At 44.0% G+C, this 26919-nt stretch overlaps 1 long non-coding RNA gene across 4 annotated transcripts; it reads left to right on the top strand.

Moving 5' to 3' along the window:
• Positions 1-26429, top strand: LOC147355516 (uncharacterized). 4 transcript variants are annotated; one of them, XR_015143986.1, is made up of 4 exons: positions 1-648; positions 15402-15486; positions 16553-16840; positions 18169-18848. It is a non-coding gene; the product is annotated as an uncharacterized LOC147355516 (long non-coding RNA). The 4 variants fall into 4 exon arrangements; XR_015143985.1 differs by lacking the exon at positions 18169-18848 and adding an exon at positions 22866-26429 and having other exon boundaries at positions 2-648; positions 16645-16840; XR_015143984.1 differs by lacking the exon at positions 18169-18848 and adding an exon at positions 22866-26429 and having other exon boundaries at positions 2-648.
• Positions 26430-26919: the final 490 nt, after the last annotated feature.

The raw sequence follows: 26919 nt of genomic DNA, 5'->3' as shown, positions 1-26919 counted from the left end.
AGGGCTGGGATGTGGGGAGGGAGGCTTAAGAGGGAGGGGACATACGGATACATATAGCTGATGGTGGTGCAGTGGGAAAGAATCCGTCTGCCAATGTAGGGGAAGCGGGTTTGATCCCTGGGTTGAGAAGATCCCATGGAGAAGGGAATGGCAACCCACTTCAGTGTTCTTGCCTGGAGAATTCCATGGACAGAGGAGCCTCGTGGGCTACAGTCCGTGGGGTCACAAAGTCGGACGTGACTGAGCACACACCACACACATAATTGATTCATTTCCTTACACAGCAGAAACTAACACAACTTTGCAAAGCAATTAACATCTCAATTAAAAAACTACATTACAGGGATGAATTGTATCCTCCCTTCCTCCAAATAAAGGACACTGAGAACTCCTCCAAGGTCATGGTGTTTGGAGATGGGGCCTTGGAAGGTAGTTAGGTTCAAAGGAGGCCATGAGGGCGGAGTCTCCGTGATAGGATTAGTTTCCTTATAAGAAGAGGAAGAGGTTGGAGCCCTCTCTTTGTCTCTCTCTCTCTGCCATGGTAGGACATAACCAGAAGGTGGCTGTGGACAAACCGGAAAGGAAATTCTCTTCAGAACCCTACCAAGTTGCCACCGTGATCCCAGCCCTCTGGCCTCCAGGACAACGGTAAGACACACTTTTCTGTTGTTTAAGGCACTCATCGATGATGTTTTGTTATGGCAGCCTTAGCAGACTAAGACAGTCCTCTCTAAGATCCCTTCCAGGATGGAGATTATATGACTATTGATCTTGCCCGTATGTGGCTAAAAGATGTAATTTATCCTGGGATGGAAACCTCTATCTAAGGGGTCAAATTATTATTTTGGTCCATGATGTATTACACTTCCCTCATCCATTTCTCGTCTTGGCCCTGTCAGCGAATTCAGTGCCGATGAGTTAATGTATATGAAAGTGCTTTGTAAATGGCAAGGCCCCAATAAAAGGACTTACTTTTATGCTATTGAAGTTGAGAGCATTACAGCTGGGCTAAAGGCAGAGTGCATCTGATATCATGTGTGGGCAACAAGGTCGTGGGTGTATGATATTTGTGAAAATGCACGACGAGTGTAGTACATGTGTGTTTCAGTTTCTGCCTAAGTGGAAATTCAAGAAACAATCGAGCAATATGTTTCTAAACATGTGATCTTGAGAAGCTGCTCAAAGCTGCCACCGGACTGTAACGTTTGACGTCTCTGTGGTCTTGGCTGACTCACTTCTGTGACTTGATTTCTCCTTCTGAAAAATGGGTACAATAATTTTCACTTCCTAGGGTTGATAGGAAGATTAAATGAGGTAAGGCACATGAAACACAGCTATATACCCCAGCTGGTATGTGCCTGTCTATCACATGTGTATTTTGTGTGCATGTGCAAATGCCATGTGCCATCTTTCCTTCTATGTCTTGCAGACTGTTTTGTTCCCTGTGGTTTGGCTTGCGTTCCCCCAGTAAACTACCAGGAACAAGAAGTAGAAGGCGGTGTTTGGGGAGCATAGCCCCGGACAGCCTGGGCTTTGGAAGATCCTGGAGGAATTACCTTTTGACCTTACAATGCCTCCAGCCTTCTCCTGGACATTTTGTAATCAGACATTTAAAACAGTTCCTTGGAGCTTTAAAGCATGACTCATCATCACTGCCTGGTTTGCACATTTCAGTCAATGACCCAAAAGTATGGTCTCACTCTGAGAAGGATTAAACCTTCCACTGTTTGAGGGGTGGGGGAAGGATGTGAAGGAAGAAACACTTGCATTTCAGGCCACTCCAACCTCTCCATCTTGGGCTCTGTCCTTGGCACGCTATTGGGGAATTTGCTAGAGAAGGGAAACATTTGAGTCCATTATTTTAAAAGCAGCAGAAAATAGACTCTAGGAAAAGAAAAAAAAAATGTGCCTTGGCCACAGGAACTTAATGGGCCATTTTGATCTCTGCCTCCTGCCTGGCTGAGGGTGTCAGGAGCCATGCTCTCAGCTTGCAAAAAAATGTCATAATGAAGTGTTCGAGTAATGGAGAGTTAATGGAACTGGGAGCCAGGGTTATAACAAAAGGGCCTTAAAAGAGGGGTGGGGTATAATTTATTAACAGCAATATATGGAGCAGGGAGCCTGCAACATTTATGAGGAAAGAAAATGGGACCTTTCACAAGATCCTAGATTTCCACTCTCCATAGGCTCCGGCGACACCCATTGGTCAGATGCAGGCTCCGCCCCTTTCCCTGCAAACCCTTCTGCTCTTCTTCCCAAGGAAGAGTGTGGCATCTCTGCTAACTGAGTTCTGTGGATCAAGGGTGACTGCTGTGATTCTCCCAGGGATGGAGAAGTTTCTGTTTATGATAAGGATGTTGAAGTAAATATCCTCAGAGCATGATTCGAGTGCTTAGGGTATTCTTTTCAAAATCTGGTCTATTAGCCAGGGCTTTGCTGGATGTGAGATAAAGACACAGAGTTCACCCTGGCCTAAGACTGAAAAAAAATGGAGTATGGGTCTTATTTTGGATTCGGTCCAAAGTATATTGGTCTTATTTTGAAGCAGATCTTGAGATAATTACAAATAGTTTATTTAGGAAATGATTCCGGGGAACTGTGGTTAGATAGTGGGAAAATGAGGGATGAGAAGGAAGATGATAAGGTGTTTTTTTTTTTTTACACTTTTTTATTTTATATTGCAATATAGCCAATGAACAATGTAACAACTTCAGGTGGACAGCAAAGGGACTCAGCCATATAAATCCATGCATCCACTGATTAAAGGTGTTTATTATCAAGCTAGTTGTAATGTGGGCAGGTGGAGCTTAACTCATTTGATCCACACTCTGGATGATATGATACAACATACTTTCAAACTGAGGGGCAAGGGGGCTGGGGAAATTATTTATTCAATCCTTGCAGTCCTTAGTTGAGAGCTGCTGTTGGAGTTTTAACTCCCTGGCATTCTTGGCTTTTTCTGCGTGATGCCAAGGGTGCTCCTGTGGCCAGGGGCTGGGGGAGGGACCTTTGGGCAGAGGGTTGCAGGCTGTTTTCTGTAAAGAATTGTCAACATGTAAAGGTGACTGCCAAAGAGATGTAGGTGCACTGGCCACAGCATCAGTCAAGGAGGGGTAAATACTAAACTGACTTTGTTGATTGAAAAATTCAAGCTTGCACTAGCTTCAGGCATAGTTAGATCCAGGGGCCAAAGAAACATCATTTGGACTTGGTAACATTTCATTACTGGTTTTTGTTTTCTCAACATCAGCTCCATTCTTAGGTGAGATTTCCCATGTCATGGTATGATGCCTGCCGGTAGCTATATGCCTTTTTAATATATATAATTTAGCCACCTCAGTGGAAAAACAAAACATTTTTTTCCCCTCAGACAATTTCAGAAACAACTCTAGAATGTGTGCATATTGGCTCAGCTTGGTTAGTTAGTTATAAAGTATTTTAACAATTAATTTAATCTACCTGGAACCCCACCCCTCCACCCAAGCAGAGTCTCCACCTGCACAAAGATGCTGCAATACTGTCTTCAGCTAGAATCATTTGGCTGTAAGTGACCCCCATTCCGCCACATCAACGAATCCTTTTTATTCTCACGGCATGTTTGTGCAAGCATGATTTCAAGTGTTAGCCCTCTTCTATGTTCCTCTGGAATAACTCTTCCTCTTCTTTGCTGAGTGTCTCCTTCTGAGTAGATGGCCTTCCAAATTGACTTTGTGGGGACTTCCCTGGTGGTCCAATGGCTGAGACGCCTCCCTGCCAATGCAGGGGGCACCGAGTTCGATCCCTGGTCAGGAAACTAGATCCCACATGCTGCAATTGAGTTCACATGCTCCAACTAAGACCTGGTGCAGTCAGATTAAAACAAACAAACAAATTGACCTTGTGAAGCTATTATACCAGGATGGTGGGATAGCGAGTAACAGAAGATCTAATTAAAACTGTGTTTGTGTTCATATACCTATACATATGTTACTGACTCTCTACAGAGTGCAGAAGAGCATTTTGGGATTGTGCTCATTTAATCAGTTATTATTATTGTCCGTTTCTGGGAAGGAAAAAACTGCACATTTCTTCCCATCTTTTCCTGTTTTCAGCACCTCCTTACCCACTCCAGTATTTTTGCCTGAAAAATCCCACGGACAGAGGAGCCTGGTGGGTTATAGTCCATGGGGTCTCAAAGAATTGGACACGACTGAAGTTACTTAGCATGCACTCCTTGTATGAGCTTCCCTGGTGGCTCCATGGTAAAGAATCCACCTGCGAATGCAGGAGATGCAGGTTTGATCCCCTGGAGAAGGAAATGGCAACCCAATCCAGTATTCTTGCCTGAAAAACCCCATGGACAGAGCAGCCTGGTGGGCTACAATGTATGGGGTCACAAAGAGCAGGACATGACTTAGGGGTTAAACAACAATATTTACATATATATCTACATAAATATGTCCATATGTATGTTTGTGTATTTATATTTACATATATATTTACACAGTTCTATGTTCGTATAACCAAAACAGGAGCTAGCTGTGGTTTCTGTCTTGGCTGGATTCCTGGTCTTACGTAGACTCATCCGTCATTCACTTCGCCTTCCTTCGGCTCTCTTTGTTCTCAGACGCCATCTCGCCCCATGAACACAAGATCCTCCGGTAGCTCCAGTCCCACCTCTCTCACTCTCATTCAAAGAGAAGAGTTTGTTTTGACAAAGGCTCAAACAGAAGTGCCAGAATGACATCTCACCTGCTCCGGTTGCTCTGACTCAAGTCACATGACCCTTCCTGAAGTAATCACGGGCCTTGGAAGAACCCGAGTGTCTGACTGGCCCGTCTTGGATCACATATTCTCTCTTGATTTAAACACTGACTTAATCAGAATCACACAGACTGAAAGTAGGGGAGAGCCGCTTCTGGAAAGAGGAAGGTGAATGTCATTCACGTGTCTCTTTTGCAGCGTTCGTTTATTTTCTCTCTTGTGCTACACGAGTTCATGACTAACCCAGCGTCTAGCACATAGTCACATCACTAGACTTGTTATCACCGCCCAGGTGTCCTTTGATACATTACTTAACATGTTGCATGATAGGGTTTCCCCAGCCTTCCCACTGTGGGTACATGTGTTCTTATTCTCTTATTCTTCTTGATATCCTTGGCATCCAGCACAGAAGCTGGCATTTATCAAGCATGCAAGAAATCTTTGAGAGGCAAAAAAGAAAAGAGAAACACAGCAAGAAATAACAGAACTCTGAATTTGAAGTCCCGAATTCCTTCCCAAGCTAGTAGTTTGGATCTGAATGTTGTCCTGGTGAGATGCAACATAGTAACCTGTACTGTCAACTCATCAGCTCCCAAAGAGAGCACACCGTCTTGTTTTCTGAACCATTACACATTTCCTACTTCACTCCATTGGACCTCAGGACATCTGCCAGAGGTTTGATCTGGTGGATGTAGACTTTGTTTCAGAGGCCAACAAGCCCTCTGATATCATGTAAAATTTTATTTTAGCTTTTTAGTGGAGTATCTTGTTTAAAAAATTATTTATTTATTTGGCCATGCCTGGTCTCAGTTGCAGCATGCAGGCTCTTCAGTCTTCGTTGCAGTACATGGGGTTTTTTGTTTTTGTTTTCTTTTTTAGTTGCTGCATGCAGGGTCCTTAGTTATGGCATGGAGGATCTAGTTCCCTGACCAGGGATTGAATCCAGGCCCGCTGCATAGAGGGAGCACAGAGTCTTAGCCACTGGACCACCAGCAATGTCCCCATGTAAAATTTTAGGGATGTGTTTCCATGAATTGACTAGAGGTGTGCTCCGTCCAACCGCGCACAGAAAGCAGGGTCCAGGAAGTCATGTGTTTGGTATTGCTTGTGTTACTGAATATCCATGAAATGCAAAAGGGGACCGTGACCTAATGAGGTTTTAACCCTGCCTCATTACTACACATCACCCGTAAAAGCAGCCCCTTCTTGGCCAGGACTATTTCAAGGAGATTTAGGAAGTGTTTGAGACTCCAGAAGAATGGCTGGAAATGAGGGATCCTTCAGATGGGCCTCTCTGAAAGCTCAGGGCAGGATATGTGGACCACAGTCCGCACCACCCCCCACTCCCTGCCCCTGCCCTGGAGGCACCAGATACGTTCACTTGTGGCTGTCCCTTATAGTCCTGATAAGACTTACCCAGTGCTGGAAAGAACAAGGACTCAGAGTCTATGGATCTGGATTTACATCTCAACTCTGCCACCAGGACATGTGAGACTAATGACCTGTCCATTCTGAGCTTCAGTCTCCATGTCCATAAAATCATTATTGTACATATCTCTGAGGGTTGTAAAACTATAATAAGATAACATTCATAGGCAAAGCCCTTGCTTCACGGTGGACGCTTGCTATTACTACTCTGATCTTTGTTGCATTTCTTATTGTGATGTTTGGTAATGTTGGAAGACAACTTGAGTAGAGGAAACCAAGAATTGTCAGCCTGATCCAATGGGACCATTTGCTCCTTGGTGGCTCAGTGTTAAGGAACACGTCTGCCAAAGCAGGAGATGCAGGTTCGATCCTTGGGTTGGGAAGATCCCCTGGAGAAGGAAATGGCAACCCACTCCAGTATTCTTGCCTGGGAAATCCCATGGACAGAGGAGCCTGTGGGCTACAGTTCATGGGGTTGCAAAAGAGTTGGAGACGACTTTGTGACTAAATAACAACAAAACAATTCAAATAAACATTATTTATGGCCTGCCCTCTGTTAAGTACTTTATATACCTTATCCCAATATTTCTAGCAACAACCCCCTGAGGTGGACCTTATTAGCCTCACAGAGGAAACAGAGGGTCAGAGGAGTTAAAAGCCTGGCCGATGTTCAACAGCTGCTGCAAAGTGACAAATCCAGGATTTGAGCCTTGTTCACATGACATCAGATGCCATGTTTGTCCCATGACACGAGCCCCAGACCCCCTGTTCTCTACACACCTTAGTTTTTAATCGGTCCTGGGGGTGGAAGGTCAGGGGTCCTGGCGCCCTAATCCAGTTTTTGCTCTGGTTTTCCCATGAGAGCTTTGATCACCTTGTGTGTCCGCCACATCCCAGCTCCAGTCGCTGGGAGGTCATCGTCCCCACTACCTGGGGACTCCAGGGGCCAGGAGCTGTGTGGGCTTTGCCTGTAAAGCAGTTTGATGATGTGTTAAGTGTCACTGCTTAATGAGCTGCAGGACCAAACACTCAGGGTAGAGGCGAGGGAGGTCGACACAGCCCCCAGACACATGCTCCTGCCCAAATTCAATCGTAAACGTCACAACCAGGGGCGGGTCTGGAGCCGCCCGCTCAGAGAACCCCGACTTCCGTTGCCCCATTGGCCTCTGACTAATCCACTCCCCACTCAACAGCTTGCCCCGACTTCCTCCCCAGTCCTCCAGCCGCCCCCCCAACCCTCCAGCCCATCCTCAGGGTTGTCGCCATGGGAGGTCTCTTCTTACAACAGGGCAAAGCAATTAAGGCCAGACGGGGCGAATTAAACCAGAAAGAATGAGTTTCCTCCAGCACCAGAGAAATATTTGGGGCCTTGCTTTGGAGGAGAAGCCAGGAGGAGAGATGGACTGTGATTGAGTGGTGAGGATGGAGGCTGATGGGATAGGACCAGGCAACAACGGGAAGGAGAGAAGGGGTGAGTCTCTGGTGTGTCCTCAGTCATGTCTGACTCTTTGTGACCCCCTGGACTACAGCCTGCCAGGCTCCTCTGGCCATGGAATTTTCCAGGCAAGAATACTGGAGTGGGCTGCCATTTCCTACTCCAGGGTATCTCTGGATAGAAGGTTAAAGTGGAAAGACAAGTTGAAGGGAGAATGGCAGAGTCATTCATTCATCCATCCATCCATTCACTCAGTCATTCATCCACCCATTCATTCATTCACTCATTCATCCATCCATCCATCCATACACTCATCCATTCTTCCATTCAGGTATCAAGCATTGACCTAGATGTTTTAAATCCAAGGACAAATTGTAGATCATAATGAATTGATTAGGAGCTAGGGCTTTGGAATGAACAGATATGGTGGATTCCATCATTTGTTACTGGGGTAACCCTTGGCAAGAGACCCAAGCTCCAATGCCACAGTTTCGATAAAATGTGTTTGTCCTGCCAGGGCTTTGGGGGAGAATTAAATAATATAATTGATGCAGAATGAACATTGCTTTGCCCTTAAGTAGATGTTCAAGAAAATTAATACATCATGTATATGGTCCTCTATGTGTGTCTGTTGAATGATTAATTAAGTTTGTGCTTATGTTTCTAACTGTTTTATATACATTCATTTATATAGTTCTCAAAAATACACGAGGAAGTCGTTACTACCATCTTCCTTTCTTTCTAAATAGAAACCGAGGCACCAAAAGGTTGTATTATCTTCCAAAATCTCACAGGTGTTAAGTAGCAGAGGTAGCATTAGAGCCCAGGGAGCTTAACTCCAGAAATTGTGCATCTGAAGGTCAATGACACTGCCTACAAGTGATGCTGGAGGAAAAAAAAAACTATGTTATACCTTGTGTGTTTAAGCAGTGGGCATTGGATCAGAGGATCCTTGGAGATCTCTTTAAAGAATTCTATTCAGTGACTCCCCCTGCCCATGGCCGGGTATCTCACACACACACACAAGGACACAAACACATGCTTGTGTGTGTGCCTGCTTTGGCCTCTGCTGACCTCCAGCTGCTCCTCTCCCCGTGCCCGCAGCGGTGGCTGCTTCCTGAGAAGGGTGGCTGGGGTTGCTGTGTGGATGCCTAAAGCAAAGGCTGCTGACCCCTGTGACCCCAATTCCATCCCATGGTGCCCTCCTCCTCCCCGCTTCCCCCTTTCCTTCCCTCCCTCCAGGGCCCGGTGCAAACATGGCATCCAATTTGTTACCTACACAGGAAGGTCAGGGCCCCGCTGGCCCCTGCGCTTTTCTCAGCGTGGGTCACGTGACCGCGGCTCACTTGTTTTTCTCTCTGTTCTTTGAAAGCGTCAGTGGGAGTCAGGGAGGGAGCTGGGACCAAACGGTGACCTCTGACTATAAGAAATTCATGGAAGAGGAGGCTTTTCTGGAGTCCTACCTAGGTGTCAAAGCTGTTCAGGCAAGGCTGTGTGGGAGGATTTTGATGGAGAACTTGGGGTTCACCATAGACTGCAGGACAGATGGACTGCACTGCCTATAAAGTAATTGAAGTTCGCAGACAAGATGTATGTGATATTGTGTCTCTCTGTGGGTGTGCGTGCATGGTGTGTGTGCCTACCCCTGTGTTTGCGTGTGCTCATGTAGGCGTTTTTCTGGCCAGAGGGTTCGCAGATATCCTTAGAATTTCAAAAGGATTTGAGTCTCCCTAAGGGTCAGAGTCCACTGGCTTATTGTCACGGGGAGTTGAAAGGGAAAGTTCTACAGTGATTTGGGACAATGTAGGACCCAGGGAAAAATCCCATGGACTCACAGAGTCCGAGCACCATATTAATTGATCCAGGGGCCCCAATCCAAGTATCTACATTCACCCACGGTGAATGTCAATACATGATGAGTCCAACCAAGTGGAAGACAAGTCTTGGTGTCTGGGAGACAAACTGTAGAAATCAGATAGTAAAGAACGATTGTCCCCAGTGAGGGGTCACAGCCATCCCATCCATTGTTGACATATTGGAGTGTTGCCCCAACTTTGCTGGGTCTTCCAACTCTTTTGAGCAAAATCAGAAACCCAGATTTCTATCTGAAATGTCCCAAGTGAAAACATGTAAAGATATGTTACATTTGAATATTGTGAAAGCCAAACACTGTGCAGGTCTGATCTGCACATCCGGCGTTTTGTCTCCAAACCATTTTCCTGGGAAAGAAAACTGGAGTTTCCTGCAAACCAGAAAGGAGAAGTCTATTCTTTCAAGATCACATAAAATGAAGAATCAGGATTCAAAAGCTTAGTGGACCAGTGGCTAAGACTCCGAGCTCCCAACGCAGGGGACCCAGGTTAGACTCCCTGGTCAGGGAACTAAGACCCCTACATGCTGCGATTAAGAGTTTGCACGCTGCCACAAAAAAGATCCCACATGCCACAGCTAAGACTCGGTGCAGCCAAATAAATACTTAAAAAAAAAATCTCAAAAAAATTAAAAAAGCTCTAAGTCGCAACCCTTGTTTCTCCCGAACATGCTGCTTGTTGTTGCTTTTCAGTCACTAACTTGTGTCCAATTCTTTGTCACCGCATAGACTACAGCACGCCAGGCTACCCTGTCCTTTGCTATCTCCTGGAGTTTGCTCAAATTCATGTGCATTGAGTTGGTGATGCTGTCTAATATGCTGCTTAAGGAATAACTTTTCTCTATTGTTCAGCTTCTCCAAGGAAGGTCAGCAGTTATTTAGGACTAGATAATAGACATCAGCACTTATTTACCCATCAGGGGATGTAGAGGAGGTCTATTGCCTGGGTGCCTTCACTTCTCCCATTTAGAATAAAGCCCTTTTGCTTTACACCTTGATCCTGGGCTTGGCCATGTAATTTGCTTTGGCTAATGAGACCTTAGCAGATGTGATACAAGCCAAGTTTTGAAAAGCGCTAACTAATTTCACCTTGCTTTGCTCACACTTGGAGCTCTGCCATCACCTTGCAAACTAACGTGGCGCAGTCTGCTGGAAGCATGTGAGAAACACAGGGAGGTGAACTGAGGCCATTCTAGATCAGCCAGTCCCCAGCCAACCCCCAACTGATTGTATTCACAGAAGCAAGCGCAACCTAAATCACTCAAACTCAGCTCACAACAGCAAGACCATCCAGCCTTCTCGTGGAATCACGAGAAATGAATACATGGTTGCCATTTTAAACCACAGTAAATTCATAACCCTCATTCTATGCCACTCAGGTCATTTTTAATTTTCTCTCTTGAGTTATTGGACTACCCTGCAGATATGGGGATGTACTGGTAAATGGGCAGGTATAACTGGGTTGTTGTTGTTCAGTCACTAAGTCACGTCTGACTCTTTGTAAGCCACCAGGCTCCTGTGTCCATGGGATTTACCTAGGAAAGCATACTGGAGTGGGTTGCTATTTTCTTCTCCAGGGGATCTTCCTAACCTAGGGATTAAACCTACATCTCCTCCATTGGCAGGCATATTCTTTACCACTGAGTCACCTGGGAAGCCCCATAACTGAATTACATGCAGGGTAAATCTTGCTGAAAAGATGGCCCATAATATTTCTGTAAATAGATCATATTTAATAATCCCAAGTGTAGGAGACAGTGTGGGGTAGGCTATGCTGCAATCACAAAACTCCAAATCTCAGTGGCTTAATGTACAAGAGTTTATTTCTCTCTCATGCTTCATGTACAATGATGCATATTGGCCTGGGGGTGGGGGCAGGCATTCTACTCCTTGAAATCTTTCAGAGATCCAGACTAATAGAGAGTTTACCTTGACACATGCTTCCATGGCCACGACAGCAGTGGGAAATGAGCATGGAGACTCACTTATCACAGCTTTCAGAGCTTCAGAGTGACACATATTGAGTGACAAAGCGACACATATCCCTCTGCTCATATTTCATTGGCTGAAGCAAGTCACACGACCATGGGCTGAAGCAAGTCAAAAAGGGCAGAGATGTACAATTCTTCCAAGTGCCTTAGAAAGTAGAGCATTAGAAACATTTGATGAGGAGCACAGCTGACTACTGAGCCTCCCTAGCGGCTTAGTGGTAAAGAATTCAGCTGCCAACGCAGGAGACACAGGTCCAGCCCCTGGGTCGGGAAGATCCCTGGAGGAAGAAATGGCAATGCACTCCAGTATTCTTGCCTGGAAAATCCCATGGGTTTTCCAGAGGAGGAGGAGCCTTGTGGGCTACAGTCCATGGGATCGCAAAAGAGTTGGACATGACTTAACAACTAAACAATAACAACAATTGGCTGTTGCATCAAGGGAATTCAACAATGTAAGAGAATCTTTTTTTAAAAAACAGAATATGTTGATTATCTAACATTGGCTTGGCATTTTGTTTACTTTATCTTACTTAATATGCACTCTGGAAGACAAACATGACTGTGCTTGTTTTTACAAAGTGGAAAACTGAAGATTGGAAAGATTATACAAATGCCCACAGTCACCTGGCCAGGAAGTGATGGATTTAACTTTGAAGCTGGCTGTCTCTCTCTCCCTCTCCAATGTTTTCACTCTTCACCACACTTAAAAAATGTTCAACGCTTCCTTTCAGAAGCACCATATATTTTTAAAACTCCAAGAGTAAAATAGTATTAAGAAAGACAAAGATTTTCCTTAGGGAATTCAGCGTCTGGCCATTAAAATGTTCATGATCTGTCTTTTGTTGGATGAAAATTTCCATATCAGGCTTTTCTTAAAGCAGGGGAATCAGAAAAAAAAAAAATAGTGAGCCAATATTAACACAATACATGATTTAGCTTTTGTGGGGATTAAGGGTGGTAGGTGGAAGCTTATCAACTTTTTCTAGTGAGACCCTGGTATAATCTTGCTGTCAAACAAGGCTTTTGTTTATCCCAACCTTCACTGGAGGATTTCTTTATAATTTTGAAAGTAATTTTTCGTAGTTTATCTTATTGTGCAGCAAATTAACTCTTCTCCTTCTCCCACTATTGTTGGAGAATATTTCCCCCATGCTGTAGAGTTTGGGCTTGGTTACATGACATGTTGGTCACCAGTGTTGGTGGGGGGTAATGATGTAAGCTGAGTCCTTCAACATGCTTGTGTGTATTGGCCTGACTCTTGAGCTCTCTTAATCTACCATGAGAAGAGCATTTACTCAGGTAGTCATTGCCCTTGTATCCAGTACTCTGGTATAAACACATGTGGAGCAGACAAGGAACCATGCAGCCAAGCCAAGCCTATGCCAGCTTAACCCCAGTTGATTGCACATCCATTAGTATAAGAAAAATGCTATTGCTCTAAGCCACTGGATTGTAGAGTTATTTGTTAGGCAGCATTACTATAGCAATAGCTGACCAATACACCATTTATCTTGCATACTGGTAAGAGATGAAAGTTGGCCACTGGAACATTACAGAGGTCATTTATTTAGTCCAATTTAATCTGGAGAGGTGGGGGTGGATCTATAGAGATGTCAAGGAGCATGATGAACTCTTGCCACAAAAGGGCATAGGACTAGGAATTGGGCATGCTTGAGTTCTGATCTCAGCTCTGACTCATGCATGCTATTTGAAGTTTGGTAGGTCATTTCTATTCCCCTGGCTTTTGCTTTATTTTATGCAAAGGGGCTGCTTTTAAAGAAATAATTTTATCTATTTTTGGCTGTGCTGGGGTCTTTGTTGCTGCACGTGGGCTTTCTGCAGTCGCTGTGAGTGGGGGCTACTCTTCAGTTTTGGCGCTCATGCCTGGGCTTCTCATTGCAGGGATTTCTCTTGTTGTGCAGCACAGGCTCTAGGGCACTCAGGCTTCAGTAGTTGCAGTTCCCAGGCTCTCGAGTACAGAGCCACAACTACACGGCGGTGGTGGCACATGGGCTTAGTTGCTCCATGGCATGTGGGATTGGCCTGGATCAGGGATGGAAACTGTGTCTCTTGCATTGGCAGGCAGATTCTTTACCACTGAGTCACCAGGGAAGCCCCCAAGGGGCTGCTTTAAATTTCAGTGACAAGTAGGTCTAAGGGGCCCCCTGAGATTTATTAGTGCTGGTTGTCTTGAGCGCACTGGCAAACTGGGAGGATGGATTCTGACTTGGAACACATGTTCTGTGATTGATTATTGATGTCTGCCATGGGCACAGATTTCTGTGTCTGTGTGTGTGTGTGTGTGTCCTCCCTTGCCTACTGTGTACATCTGAGAGCCTAGGAGTCTCAGAAGCCAGTCGGTTGTCCTTGTGCCCTGATAAAGATAGTCAGAGAGAAATCTGATCTCCTGTGAAAGAAGAGAAGGGCCACGAGTTCACAGATTCTGTGAGGTTAGGGCGACTCTTGTGAAATTCCTTGCATTTCCTCAGCAAAGTATCTGTGGAGTGCTGCAGCTGTGATGGAGAAGCTGGCAAGCTGCTTGGAGCACACTCCCTCTTGCCCACCAAATGGTAGAGAATCTAAGCTGACAAAGGCTGGGGCTTTAAGAATGAAAGCTGATCAAGAGCCTTCAAAAGGGGGTGAGGGGAGCCGGTTGCTTTGGTCCCTTTAAGAGCAAGTGCAAGTCCTCGTAATGGGGTGATGGGTACCACTTGGTCAAGGAAACAAAACTGGTCCTGTGACCAATCTGAACTGAGCGAGAATCAAAGCAGAGGCACCCAGCCTTCCTTTTGCCCAAGCATTGTTCATTGGGAAATTTTACTGACTGCCCTGACGGATTAGTTTTCAAAGTACTCTCTCCTTTCAAAAAATTTGCTTCCACCTGGCATCAGAGCTCTTTCCACAGCTTTTGGATTAATGAATGAGCTTTCATATTTTAGAGGACATAGATTCAAAGAATTAGTTCGCACACAGGGCGGCTGTTTGAAAAGCAAGGGCATCGTTCTGCCAGGGTGGAAAAAAAGATCAGCCAGAAGTTTGCTTAAGGTGGAAATACTGGTTGGTCCCACTTTCCCAGAGCTCAGCTCAGCCACCTGCTTGTTCAGTGTCCTTGATGGTCTGGCCACACTGATGTCTGCCAGGTAGGTCAGTGGCCTGTCACTGGGCAGGTGTTCTGTCTTTTTTGTTTGTTTGTTTAAATTTATTTGGCTGTGCAGCGTCTTGGTTATGGCATGTGGAATCCTTGTTGCGCCATGTGGGATCTAGTTCTCTGACCAGGGACCGAACGCAGGGTCCCCTGCACTGGGAGTGCAGTCTTAGCCACTGGACCACCAGGGAAGTCCTGGTCTATCTTGTTTTATCTTGCAGGTCCAGATCTATCTCATGATTACGTAGCTCAAGGGTGGACCCCAGGAATCATTTGCTGATGGAATGTGTGCTTGGCATGGCAGCTGTGTACAGAGACTTGTGCAGGTCAGGGAATCACATTAAACAGAAGAGAGAAATAAAAAAATTCACTGTGCAGACTGAGGCCAAGATTGGGTTCTCAATTTGATAAATATTAATTAAAGTTTTCTGAGTGCTCACCACGTGTCTGAGGCTGTTCTAAGCTCTCCATGTAGATGGTCTCCTTTACACTCATGTCACAGCCCAGGACTTAGCTGCTGTTGTTATCTGCCCCTTGGCATCCACATTGTCATCATACTGAGATGCTAGGAAGTTGTGACGTAGAAGGTCACATAGCTTGTAAATGCCAGGGCCATAATCTAAAACCAGGAAACCAGATTCTAAAGCTGGGAGTCCCCAGAATCGGTTGGAAGGCTGATTAGAACAATGATTGCCGTATGGCACCCCTAGAGTTTCTGCTTTAGTCTATCTGAAAAATTATAAATTCTTATAAAATCCCATCTTATAAGTCCATCTTATAAATTCCCAGGTGATGTTGATTCTGCTGGTTCAGGCGCCACCCTTTGGGCACCAGTGATTGAGAACATTGCTAAATGTCGGAGGCTTAACACGATGTAAGTTTATATTTTGCTCGAAAAACTGATGTGAAGTTCCCTGGTTGGTGGGTAGTTTTCCTTCAAGTAGTGGCTCAGGAATTCTGGTGTCTTCCATCTTGTAATGTTGCCTCTCCAGAAGTTCAGCTGGCAGACATGAAACCCCAGCAAGGAGAACGCCTCTGAAAAGACTTGGTCTTGAAGCGGCATATAGATACATTATTTCTGCTCATATTTCATTGGTGAGAATGAGTCACGTGACGGTCCCAGGGAAGAGGTCTTCTGGGAACTGTAGTGTTTGTTAAGGGGGTGGCTTAGAAACCACAACTTTCTACTATGCTAAAGGAGATTCTAGTGGAGAACACAGCAGCCTCTGCCAGAGACAACAGGACAAACTGCTCCTATGTCTAACGATGCTGGCACCAACTATGGGGAGTTCAGACGATTGCTTTTCTAGATCAGAGAGGTAATGTGCTTTGGTGATCCCGATGAAAGCAACAGACTGAATATTTCTCATTTTTGTTTTGGCTACCACAATGTGACCATCAAAGACAGGGCTTAGATGAATACTTAATACTGAAACGCATGAAAATCTAAGCAATGTGTGTGAGCTTTGAGTGTACCAATTTTGGGGGCGAGAGACAGCATAGAGAGGTCACTGGATTTTCAAAGGAGGTGATGGAGACCCAATAAACATTGAGAACCACAGCTCTAAGGAAACATAGACATTTTCCTTGCTGCTCAGTCACATTGTCTTATCACTGCTTATTCCACCTCCCTTTTTATTTTCTTAACAAATACTAGTAGCTGATATTTTCTTTTAAAAAATATTTATTTGTCTGTGCTGGATCTTATTTCCGGCACGTAGGATCTTCAATCTTCATTCCACTGTGGCATGTGGGATCTAGTTCCCTAACCAGGAATGGAACCCAGGCTCCCTGTGTTAGGAGCACAAGAGTCCTAGCCACTGGAGCACCGGGGAAGTCCCAGTAACTGATATTTTCTTGTCATCTTACTTGTTCTCTATCTGCTTCCCTGAATTGTATGTCAGCTGCATTGACTATCCTGTTTATTGATGTTTCTTCAGTATCCATAACAGGATCTGGTTCATTGTAAACACTCAGTAAGCAACTGATGGACAAATTTACAGAGTAACCAATGGGAATTAAAACATTCTAGTGTTGGGGACTTCCTGGTGGTCCAGTGGTTTAGAAGCCTCCTTGCAATGCAGAGGATATGGGTTCGATCCCTGTTTGGAGAACTGAGATCCTGCCTAACTTCTGAGCCTGCACACCACAACTAGAGAATCTGTGTGCTGCAATGAAGGATCCTGCAGGCTGCAACTAAGACCCAATGCAGCCAAATAAAAAATAAAGTAAGTAAATAAATATTGAAAACCACTCCAGTGTGATGCTTTCCATTGCCTGTACCCAAGATATTCCCCCCCCCAACCTTTATTGAGATATAATTGACATATTACATCGTGTAAGTTGAAGGTGTATGGTATGTTAATTTGATGGATTTATATATTGCAGAATGATGGCCACCATTGCATGAGCTAACACATCCATCCTGTCGAATTATTACCATTTATTTTTTTGTGGTGAGAACATTTTTAAGAGCTATTCTCTTAGCAAATCTCAAGTATATAAAGCAGTATTATTAGCTATAATCACCATGCTGTACATTAGATCCCCAGAACTTGTTAATTTTACAACTAGAAGTTGTATAAAGAATGAACAAGTCCATTGTTCAATATCTCCCCACTCCCCCCATCATCTTGGTAACCACCATTCTATTCTGTTTATCTGAGCCTGACTTTTTAAGATTCCATATGTACGTGAGATAACAAAGATATTTGTCTTTCTCTGTCTGACTTATTTCACTTAGCATAGTGTCCTCAGAGTCCATCGAAGTTGTTGCAAATGGCTCATACACACACAGACACCATACACCCTCATACTGACAAAAATAAAATACACCAAAATAACAGTGGCCATCTCTAAGGGATGTGGTTAAAGTTTATTTTAATTTTTTTCTCAGTTTGTTCTTTCAATTGCCAAAATTTTATAATAAACACTACCAGTTATTAACATATTAATTTATAGTTACCCAAAAATTATTTTCCATCAAGAAAGGTAAAGTTACCTTTATGGACTTACAGTCTATGAAGAGACAAAACACACACACACACACACAAACAGTGTGTGCTGGTATAAATTAGACATTCAAAATCATCAAGAATCTTGTGACACATATCAATAATTCCTATTTATAATTTTATAAATGTCTCAACAGAGACATACAGAAACAATTTTGATTACATGACATAATTATAAATGCAGATTTTGGAAGGCTGAAATTGATCAACATTATCTGGATTGACAATAAGCCCATAATGTAGCATAATGGATTTTTAAAATGCAGCATAAATCTGCTTAAAAAAACTAGCTAGGCAGCCCAACATCAAGACACATTAAAAAGTGCCACCAGTTCCTCCTGGGCTGTGACTTCCATGCCAGCAGCTTGCAGACTCAGCAATGCAGGAAATTACACAGTGCGTGCCTTGCTGTGGTACAGAAGGTGGGTTCATGGGATCTTGCTAAAGTACATCTCTATTCAAGTTGTCTGAGTGAGATGATTTTCTATTCTTTAAACAAGAATGAAGGTGGAAATATTCAACCAGAATTTATCTCCCAATAGGTTGAACCATTTCATGGAAAAGGTACAAAAAGCCTGAGTTGAAGGAAGCACTTTTTTAAGCAAAGGCAGACAGATGGAGCTGCTGATGGACAGACAGACCTTGGTTACATCAATTAGTCAGAGCTATTCATTCTTGTGATTCTAAAGCTTCGTCCCTATGGAAAGTGGGCTGCTTTTTGAGGCTAAAGCAAATAAACTGGATGGATTAGCCGCTGAATTGAAGGCTCAAGAAATAATGAAGTCAACGAAGGAGGGTTTGGGGTGCATTGTTATTTAGCTCCCCCACCCCCTACTAAAAGCCAACTTGGAATTTTATTGAGTTACTCACCACTGCTGGTCTCCTGCTCCCAGCAACTGAAAACTGATGAGAAACAAAAATAGATATAGAAATTATAACATCATTTAAAATCCTCCATTCATGTCTACACTGAATGTTTATGCTGCACACTTACTGTGTTTCAGGCCCAGGTGGAGGAAACTCCATTTATGCTTCATGTGGTATTCAGTTGTAAAATTCTCAAGATTCTCATTAGAAGTAGAATCCACAAGAAAAACTCAAGAACAGATAAAAGCAGAAAAAAACAAAAGTTACCAGAACCAAAGGTAGTTTAAAGACTCTGTGCTGATGTTTTCAGCACATTCAATTTGACTCAGTTCAGCTCAGTTTAATTCAATTTATGGAAATAAAGTTGGAATAGTCCTAAAAGTTAACAAAGTCTACTCTTTAATCTAGTAGATATTTGTCAAGGAGTCCTACCAGATCAATATTTGCCTCTGCTGTTTGGAGAATTTAGGAGGAGGACCGTATCCTTGGTGAATATTTTCTGACTTGAGTGGATAAATGAAGGAATAACTAAAGGAAAAAACTTTTGATAAAGCCAAGTCTCTTAGTAAAGGGTCCAGACACATGGTAACCCATGATATGGACATAATCCTATAACAGCAAACAACAAGAAACATTTAATGAGTACTTAGTATGTGCTTAGGACTTCCCTGTACATCAGATAGTAAAGAATCTACCTGCAATACAGGAGATGCAGGTTCAATCCTGGGTTAGGAAGATCCTCTGGATGAGGGAATAGCAACCCACTCTAGTATTCTTGCCTGGAGAATCCCATGGACAGAGGACCCTGGTAGGCTACAGACCGTGGGGTTACAAAGAGTCAGACATGACTGAGCAACTAATACACTTATTCCATCCTCATCTGATACACCTATGAATATGGGATGTTATCACCACTACGGCTTTATCGTTAAAGAAAATGACACAAGAGGTTGGGGTATATTTCTTAAAGTCACAAAGTTAAATGTGGCCTTTGGTGCTTAAAACCATGACGACTATTGTCACACTCCCTGGTCTTATCCACTATCCTCTGCTCCCTCTCTTTATTTCAGTTAATTATAATAATAACTACAGAAAGCTAAGGCACAGGGAGGTGACAAAGATGGGCTTTGAGGGGATTTAAGAATCTGCCTGCCAGTGTAGCAGACATGGGTTTGATCCTTGGTCTGGAAACTGGGATCCTACATGCCTCGGGGGCAACTAAACCCATGTACCTCAACTACTGAAACCCACGCAACCAGAGAGCCTGTGTTCTGCAATGAGAGAAGCCGCCAAAATGAGAAGCCTGTGCACCGCAACTAGAGAGTAGCCTCTGCTCTCTGAAACTAGAGATAGCCCGCAAGCAGCAATGAAGACCCAGCATAGCCAAAGATAAATATATTAAAAAGATGGGATTTGAATTCAGGACTAAATCAAATCTTACATTTCTCTTTAACAAGTTTATCTTCATACCCAAAGTCATCATCCTTTATGGAACTCTTGGCAGCCAATCTAAAATTGTCCCTTTAATAGAACTTTGTGCAAGAGATCACTGTCAGGCTTGGCCCTCTTTGTAGTTTTCGGAGTAGAAATCCACAACGCACCTGAAATCATCTAGAACCATGGACAGCACCCAGGTTTCCGGAGTAGGTGGTGGTGATTCATTCTATCATGAAATCAAACCAGCAATCACATACCAGGCTTTGTGGGTGAGAAAACAAGTTGGTCCATCTGGAGATTTTTGGAGAAGGAAATGGCAACCCACTCCAGTGTTCTTGCCTGGAGAGTCCCAGGGACGGGGGAGCCTGGTGGGCTGCCGTCTCGGGTCGCACAGAGTCGGACACGACTGAAGCGACTTAGCAGCAGCAAGCTGCTTTACATTACTAACCATGGAGTTCCAGATGGTCATTTGGTTTGTCAGCCTCATCACCAGACATCACCTAGCAAATTATCAGCTGTTTTCAGGTCACCACGTATTTTTTGTTTGCTAGAACCACACTGGGAGAAAGCACTGGCAACCCACTCCAGTATTCTTGCCTGGAAAACCCCATGGACGGAGAAGCCTGGTGGGCTGCAGTCCATGGGGTCGCGAAGAGTCAGACATGACTGAGCGACTTCCCTTTCACTTTTCACTTTCATGCATTGGAGAAGGAAATGGCAACCCACTCCAGTGTTCTTGCCAGGAGAATCCCAGGGATGGGGGAGCCTGGTGGGCTGCCATCTATGGGGTCGCACAGAGTCGGACACGACTGAAGTGACTTAGCAGCAGCAGCAGAATCACACTGAAGGCTAAACTAAGTGTACAGTTGTGGTCTCTCAAATAATTATTTCATTGATGACCTAAGTCCTCTTTCAAAATACACAAATGCCTGGGAGAAGTAATATAACAAGCCAATTCGTTATACTTAATGTTTATTCATTAAGAAGAGCTAGGCCAGCATACACCCATACAGAGGGTGTACGAAGAAGAAACAGAGGGAATTCAGGGAGGAGCAACCCACACAACTTATAATCAGACCTAGGAACAGCCCTGAAGAGGCTCTTTGGGTTTCTGCTCCCAGAAAATACTTCAACATTTATTAATTTGATTATTTATTGAGCTTCAATGAGCTATCTCTAAAATTCAGTCCTCTCCCTTTATTCTTATTGTATTGGAAGCTCCCTTAATACAAACTAACCTGTGACTTATGGTTATATGTTCTTCATCCTTTTTTGAGTGAGAGCACTTCAGTGACAGGGACTATGTATGTTTTCTCATCCTTCAAACACACATGTCACGGTTTCAAGCTTGTGCCAGATAATACATAAACACTTTAAGTTCTAATGTATCTATTGGATATATCCAGTTATTAGTGACTATGCCTGACATTTTTTTCATTTATTCATACACTCATCCTTGTGGCTTTCTGTCTGCCCATCAGTTAAAGTGTGCATCCATGCATCCACCCATCTGTCCATCCATTTGTCTGTCCATCCATACATCTTTCTATTCATCTATCCATTCATCTAGATACTCACTCGCCCCCTGATTTGACTCTGTTAACAATTCAGATAAAGCAATCAGACCAGTTCACCAGAAGAGGGGACAGTTGATGAGGATTTTCCCATCCATCCTTTTTTCTTTTATCCTGCCCTAATTTTCTTTCATCTACCATCTCTCCTCTGTGTTCTCCCTCAACTCTTTCTCTTCCCCCAGGAGAGTTAGAGGAACGAAAATGAGATGGCTCCTGGGGGCTGGAAAGGGGAGTAAATTGCTTGGTGACAGCTTGGGTCCAGGGACAGATGAAAGCCTTAGCCTTAAGCAAAGTTCAGGGAAGCCCAAGGAGCAAGCTGATGGACAGTCTGACTTGTCGAGGGTGAAATCAATTAAAGTACATCAAATCCAGAATTCATGCTTTCTCAGAGTGACAAATCTATGCTGGAAACTGAGAAAGACGAAGAGAGAAAAATGTCTTTGACCTCTTGGAGACCGGCTGTTCGTTCTGTCAGGGGAGCCAGGCCTAGAGTGAAATGCGTTCATGATGAATTATAACAGCCAGCCAGCCACCTTAAAAAAGAACGGGGTGAAAAGGTTACCAAAGAGACCCAAAATGTGAGGAATTCAACCAAACATCAAGATAAATCAACTCAGGGCCCGGAGTACTGGTGCCATGCCTGTTCAGAACTGCTACGGAGAAGCTCTAAAGTTTGTTAACCCAAATCTTTTAGACATGATATGCACCACACTTACAGCCGCACACACATTTACTAAGACACGGGAGGGTGACCTGGAGAGAAGGGCTCTACAACTGTCAATCTAACATCAGAATCCTGGAAGTATAACATTTCTGGGTAATGGTAGAACTCTCTGTAATGATGAAAATGTTCAACGGCTGGGCTGTCCAATATGGTAGACATTAGTCACGTGTGACTCCTGGGCCCTTGAAATGTGACTAGTGCAACTATATTTTTAAAAAATTTAATTATTTTAAACAGCCAGATGTATCTAGCAGCTACCACATTAGACAGTAAAACTCCAGGACAAATGATGTGAGTTTTTTGTTTGTTTGTTTGTTACTTTTTGGCCTACAATGATATTATCAAAGAAGCAGGGAGAGATTTAATGTCAGATTGTTCAGTTAGTGTTTTGAAAGAAATTTTCTTACACACTTGGACTCTTCCCTCAGAAGAAAAGAAAGAGAAAGAAAGGAGGGAGGGAGGGAAGGAAGGAAGACATTTGTGCAGCTTGGCTAAGTGGCCCTTCAGGATTACCCTACTGCAAAAGATATTATATGGCCAATGATAATTTGCACATGCCTTTCGTGGAAATACAGAAACCAAACGATTTTATTTTACTTGTCCCATTATAATTTAATTTTGTTTTCTTTCCCTGAAGGTCATCTAGTCACTGATTTCCACCCTTACTTCGACATTATTGCCTCTGGAACACACTAGATAAGTAAATTATGTCTTTAGACAATGGCTTTTCAATGAATGGGGAACAAGTTGCCTGCCAGGGGACATTTGGCATTTTTGATCATCACAGCTTGGGGGAGGGCACTCCGGGCCTCTAATGAGTGGAGACCAGAGTTGCTGCTCAGGATGCTACAATGCCTCGGCCTCTACTGCCAAGAATCATCTGCCTAAATGTCAATGATGCTGACACTGAGCAACCAGGTTTAGGAGAATGAGTTGAAATGTATGATAGGGAATTCCAAAGCAGTCCAGTGGTTAAGACTCCACACTTTCACTGCAGGGGGCATGGGTTCTATCCCTGGTTGGGGAACTAAAGATCCATAAGCCCACAGGCATGGCCAAACACCAGAAAAAGAAAAAAAAAAGAAAAGGAAACCTATGATAGAAATTAAATCACTGAGACAGAACAGACTTTTAAAAATGTCTGTGGAAATACTTTCCCTCATTTCAATTTTATTTTTAACGAGTTTAATACGAGGTGAACTCTCTCCTCAAATATGTTCTGGTCTGGGATTACAAAGTACTTTTTTGGACTTCAGAAACTCAAGTTCCAGATACAGTGAAACCCAAACCAATGGCCACTTCTACTTTCCTCTCTTGCCAGGACACTCTGGTGCAACAGAAGGGTTAGAGACACACACCGTATGTTTTTCATTCATTTATGCTGAAATTGTCTCAAAGTTCCCTTTTTTTATGAGCCATTTGATGTCCAAAAAGCCTTTTGAGTCACATTTATAACCCTTTAAAAAGCTCATTCCTCTTCGAAACAGGAAGCCACTTTGTGAACAGAGTAAACACAGCCAAACCTTGGAAGAGGGGAGAAGAGAGGTGACTCCCTTTCAGGAGCCTCTGCCTTTGGGGGGGATGTCTTCACCACCCCTGCAAGAACCCCTGTGTGGCCATGATGGCTAGTGGGGGTGAGATGACCAAATTGGAAAGCAGGGGCCGTAATGGGGCCCCCCGCTCTTTGGGTGGCCTGTTGCTGATGGAGCTGCTCTAGACAGACCAGCATCTGTGACGGGTAATCCTTTTTGTGAATCTATCACGTTATAGCAGAAAGGACGCTCAGCTGACTCTGGACAATCTCTCTGGATTTCTTTAAGGGCTCACCTTCTCTGGGTGGCCCCCCTCCACATGTGAGTGACGGGGATGGGCCAGGAGATCTCCAACAGCCTTTTTTTGTTCTTTGGGGCTACACTTTGGAGCTAAAATATAGTTAAATCAAACCAAGTAAAGTGCAGCAAAGAAAAGCAAAATGAAACAAAAAATAAATAATAGTAATAATAAAACTTGATTTGAGAGTCACTTGCTGTGGGACATAAGGCAGATGACTGACTTCTCTGAGCCTTCATTTCAGGACTCATAAAGGATGTGAGAAGAGGTGCACCTTCCCATTTTGGGTACTTTCTTTGCCCTCCTTAGTATTTTTTAGTAGTTGACAAAGTGCATTCCTGTTGATCGTGATAATAGCACTACTCCCTCTCCTGAATGCCAAGGCACACAACTTCTCATATTGTTTCTGAAACCAAAATGGGCCTTAGAGTTGTGCACAGGTAAGAAGGACAAGTCTCCTATTTTCCTGAATGAATAAAAGAGGTTTTCAAAGCCATGAAGCCTTGGAATAAAGGCTGGGAATAGTTTCCATTTATTCAATACATAATATATTCTCAAGTGCCCTAAGTTGTGGCAAGTGCCCATAAAGCCAGTATTGCAGGGCAGGAATAGAAATTCAGGTGGAGACTGCAGACCTGCAGATACAGCGGGGAAGGTGAGGGTGGGACGAACTGAGAGAGCAGTGCTGACGTATATACACCGCCACGCACTAGTGGTAAAGAGTCCGCCTGCCAGAGCAGGGGACACAAGAGACACGGGTTCCATCCCTGGGTCAGGAAGATCCTCTGGAGGAAGGCGTGGCACTCCAGTGTTCTTGCCTGGAGAATCCTATGGACAGAGGAGCCTGGCAAGTTACAGTCCAGAGGGTCGCAAAGAGTCGGACATGACTGAAGCGGCTTAGCACACGGGTAAAATAGCTAGCTAGTGGGAAGCTGCTGTATACCACAGGGAACCCAGCCTTGCACTATGTGATGACCTAGACGGGTGGGATGCCGGTGGGTGGGAGGCAGGCTGAAAAGCGAGGGGATAGATGTATATGTATATATAGTTATGGCTGATTCGCATTGTTGTACGGCAGAAACCAACACAACATTGCAAAGCAATTATCTTCCGATAAGAAAAACATTATATACATGAACATCTTAATGTTCACCTTATTAAGATACAGAAATGGACCCTCTGGAAGGTTCTCTAGTTCAGGGTCAAGAGGCAGGTCACGGACAGAGGTGGGATTTAACCGTGGCTCTCTGATACCAGGCTTACTCTTGTCACTAACTTTCTCCTTTTGGCCTCCCATGCCCCGGGAGGGAGACCAGGCAGGTGTTACTCTGCTCCTTTCCAGGTGCAAAGATGGAGCCCATGACCACGAAGTGACTCAGTCTCGGGGTCACGTCGAGAAAACATGGATCCTGGGGCTTTAAGTGGAATAGGAAAAGTCATCACAGCGTCTTGTAACTTATGGATGTTAATCTCCCATTGATTGTTGGCCCTGAGACAGAGATGAGGCTCCGAGGTCTGCTGCCTCCTCCCGAAGTTTTAGGAGGCCCAAGGGAGCCGGGGAGGAAAGACGCTTCAAGTCGTTAGAAAGTTGAAAAAGATGTATTTGCCCAGGGAGACTTCAGCAGATGGTCTGTGACATTTGTTCATTCATGCAGTAGGCAGTTATTGAAAGTCCTCTGTATGTCTGGTGAGGTCAAGGCACTTGGGTGAGTCCTGGGTTGCTGGGCGGGGGTGGCGGGTACACAGCACGTGAATTTACAAGGCAGGAGTCACTTGAGAGGTAATGAGGCAAATTGGAAGAGCACCAGTTTGGAAATCAGCCTCAGCCTGGGTTGAAGGCTGGCACGGCTGCTCTCTTGCTGTGAAACCATGGGTGTGTGGCTTGCCCTCTCTGAGACCCAACTTCCTTATTTACATATTTTGTGTTTACTGATAAAATTATAATATTGGGTGCATAGTATTTGTCAGACACACTTTGAAGAGCTTTACACATATTCTTACTTAACCCCCACTACCCTGTGAGGTAGATGTTAACTTCCTTTCTGTTTTACAGGCTCAGATGAAGAAGTACAAAGCTTAGTGGCTCATATGGTAAAGAATCTGCCTGCAATGTTGGAGACCCGGGTTCAGTCCCTGGGTCAGGAAGATCCCCTGGAGAAGGGAATGGCTACCCACTCCAGTATTCTTGGTGGGAGAATTCCATGGACAGAGGAGCCTGGTGGCTACAATCCATGGAGTCACAAAGTGATGGACACGACTGAGTGACATGTAACTCAGCCATGGTCAGATTGTTGATCGGTCATGTATCTATGATCTGACTCCATAGCCTGCACTGTTCTTATTTTTATTTAAATTAAAAAAATTTTTTTCCTATGTTTTCCTCTCCCATCCATTTTATTCTTTTGATTGTAAGTTTTAACTTTCATTGCAGTAAATCATTGATGTACAATGTTGTGTTAGTTTTAGGTGTACAGCAAAGTGAATAAATTATACATGTACCCACCCTAGATTCTTTTCCCATATAGGCCCCTAGAGTGTACTGAGTAGAGTTCCCTGTGCTATACAGTAGGTCCTTATCAATTATCTATTTTATTTATAGTAGTGTGTATATGTCAATCCCAATCTCCCAATTTATACCCCCCCCCCGCTTACCCCCTGATAACCACATTCTTATTTTTATTAAAAATATCTTATTAAAGAGGTTTTTGTTTTTCATGGAGACATAATGTATGATGCACAGCAATGTGCACACGTGCTAATGAACTGAAGTGGATATTTATGCCATTTGTATATGCACCACCACGTGTAGACGAGCTCGAGCTATTAACCCACTCACCCATGTCGAGCTAACTCCCAGTTTG

The sequence above is a fragment of the Bos grunniens genome, chromosome 17, assembly GCF_055505025.1.
Source record: "Bos grunniens cultivar Pamir isolate PY7600 chromosome 17, Bosgru_T2T1.0, whole genome shotgun sequence".
NCBI lineage: Eukaryota > Metazoa > Chordata > Mammalia > Artiodactyla > Bovidae > Bos > Bos grunniens.
Note: the sequence above shows the minus strand (reverse complement) of the source record. Positions and strands in the feature narration are given on the sequence as shown.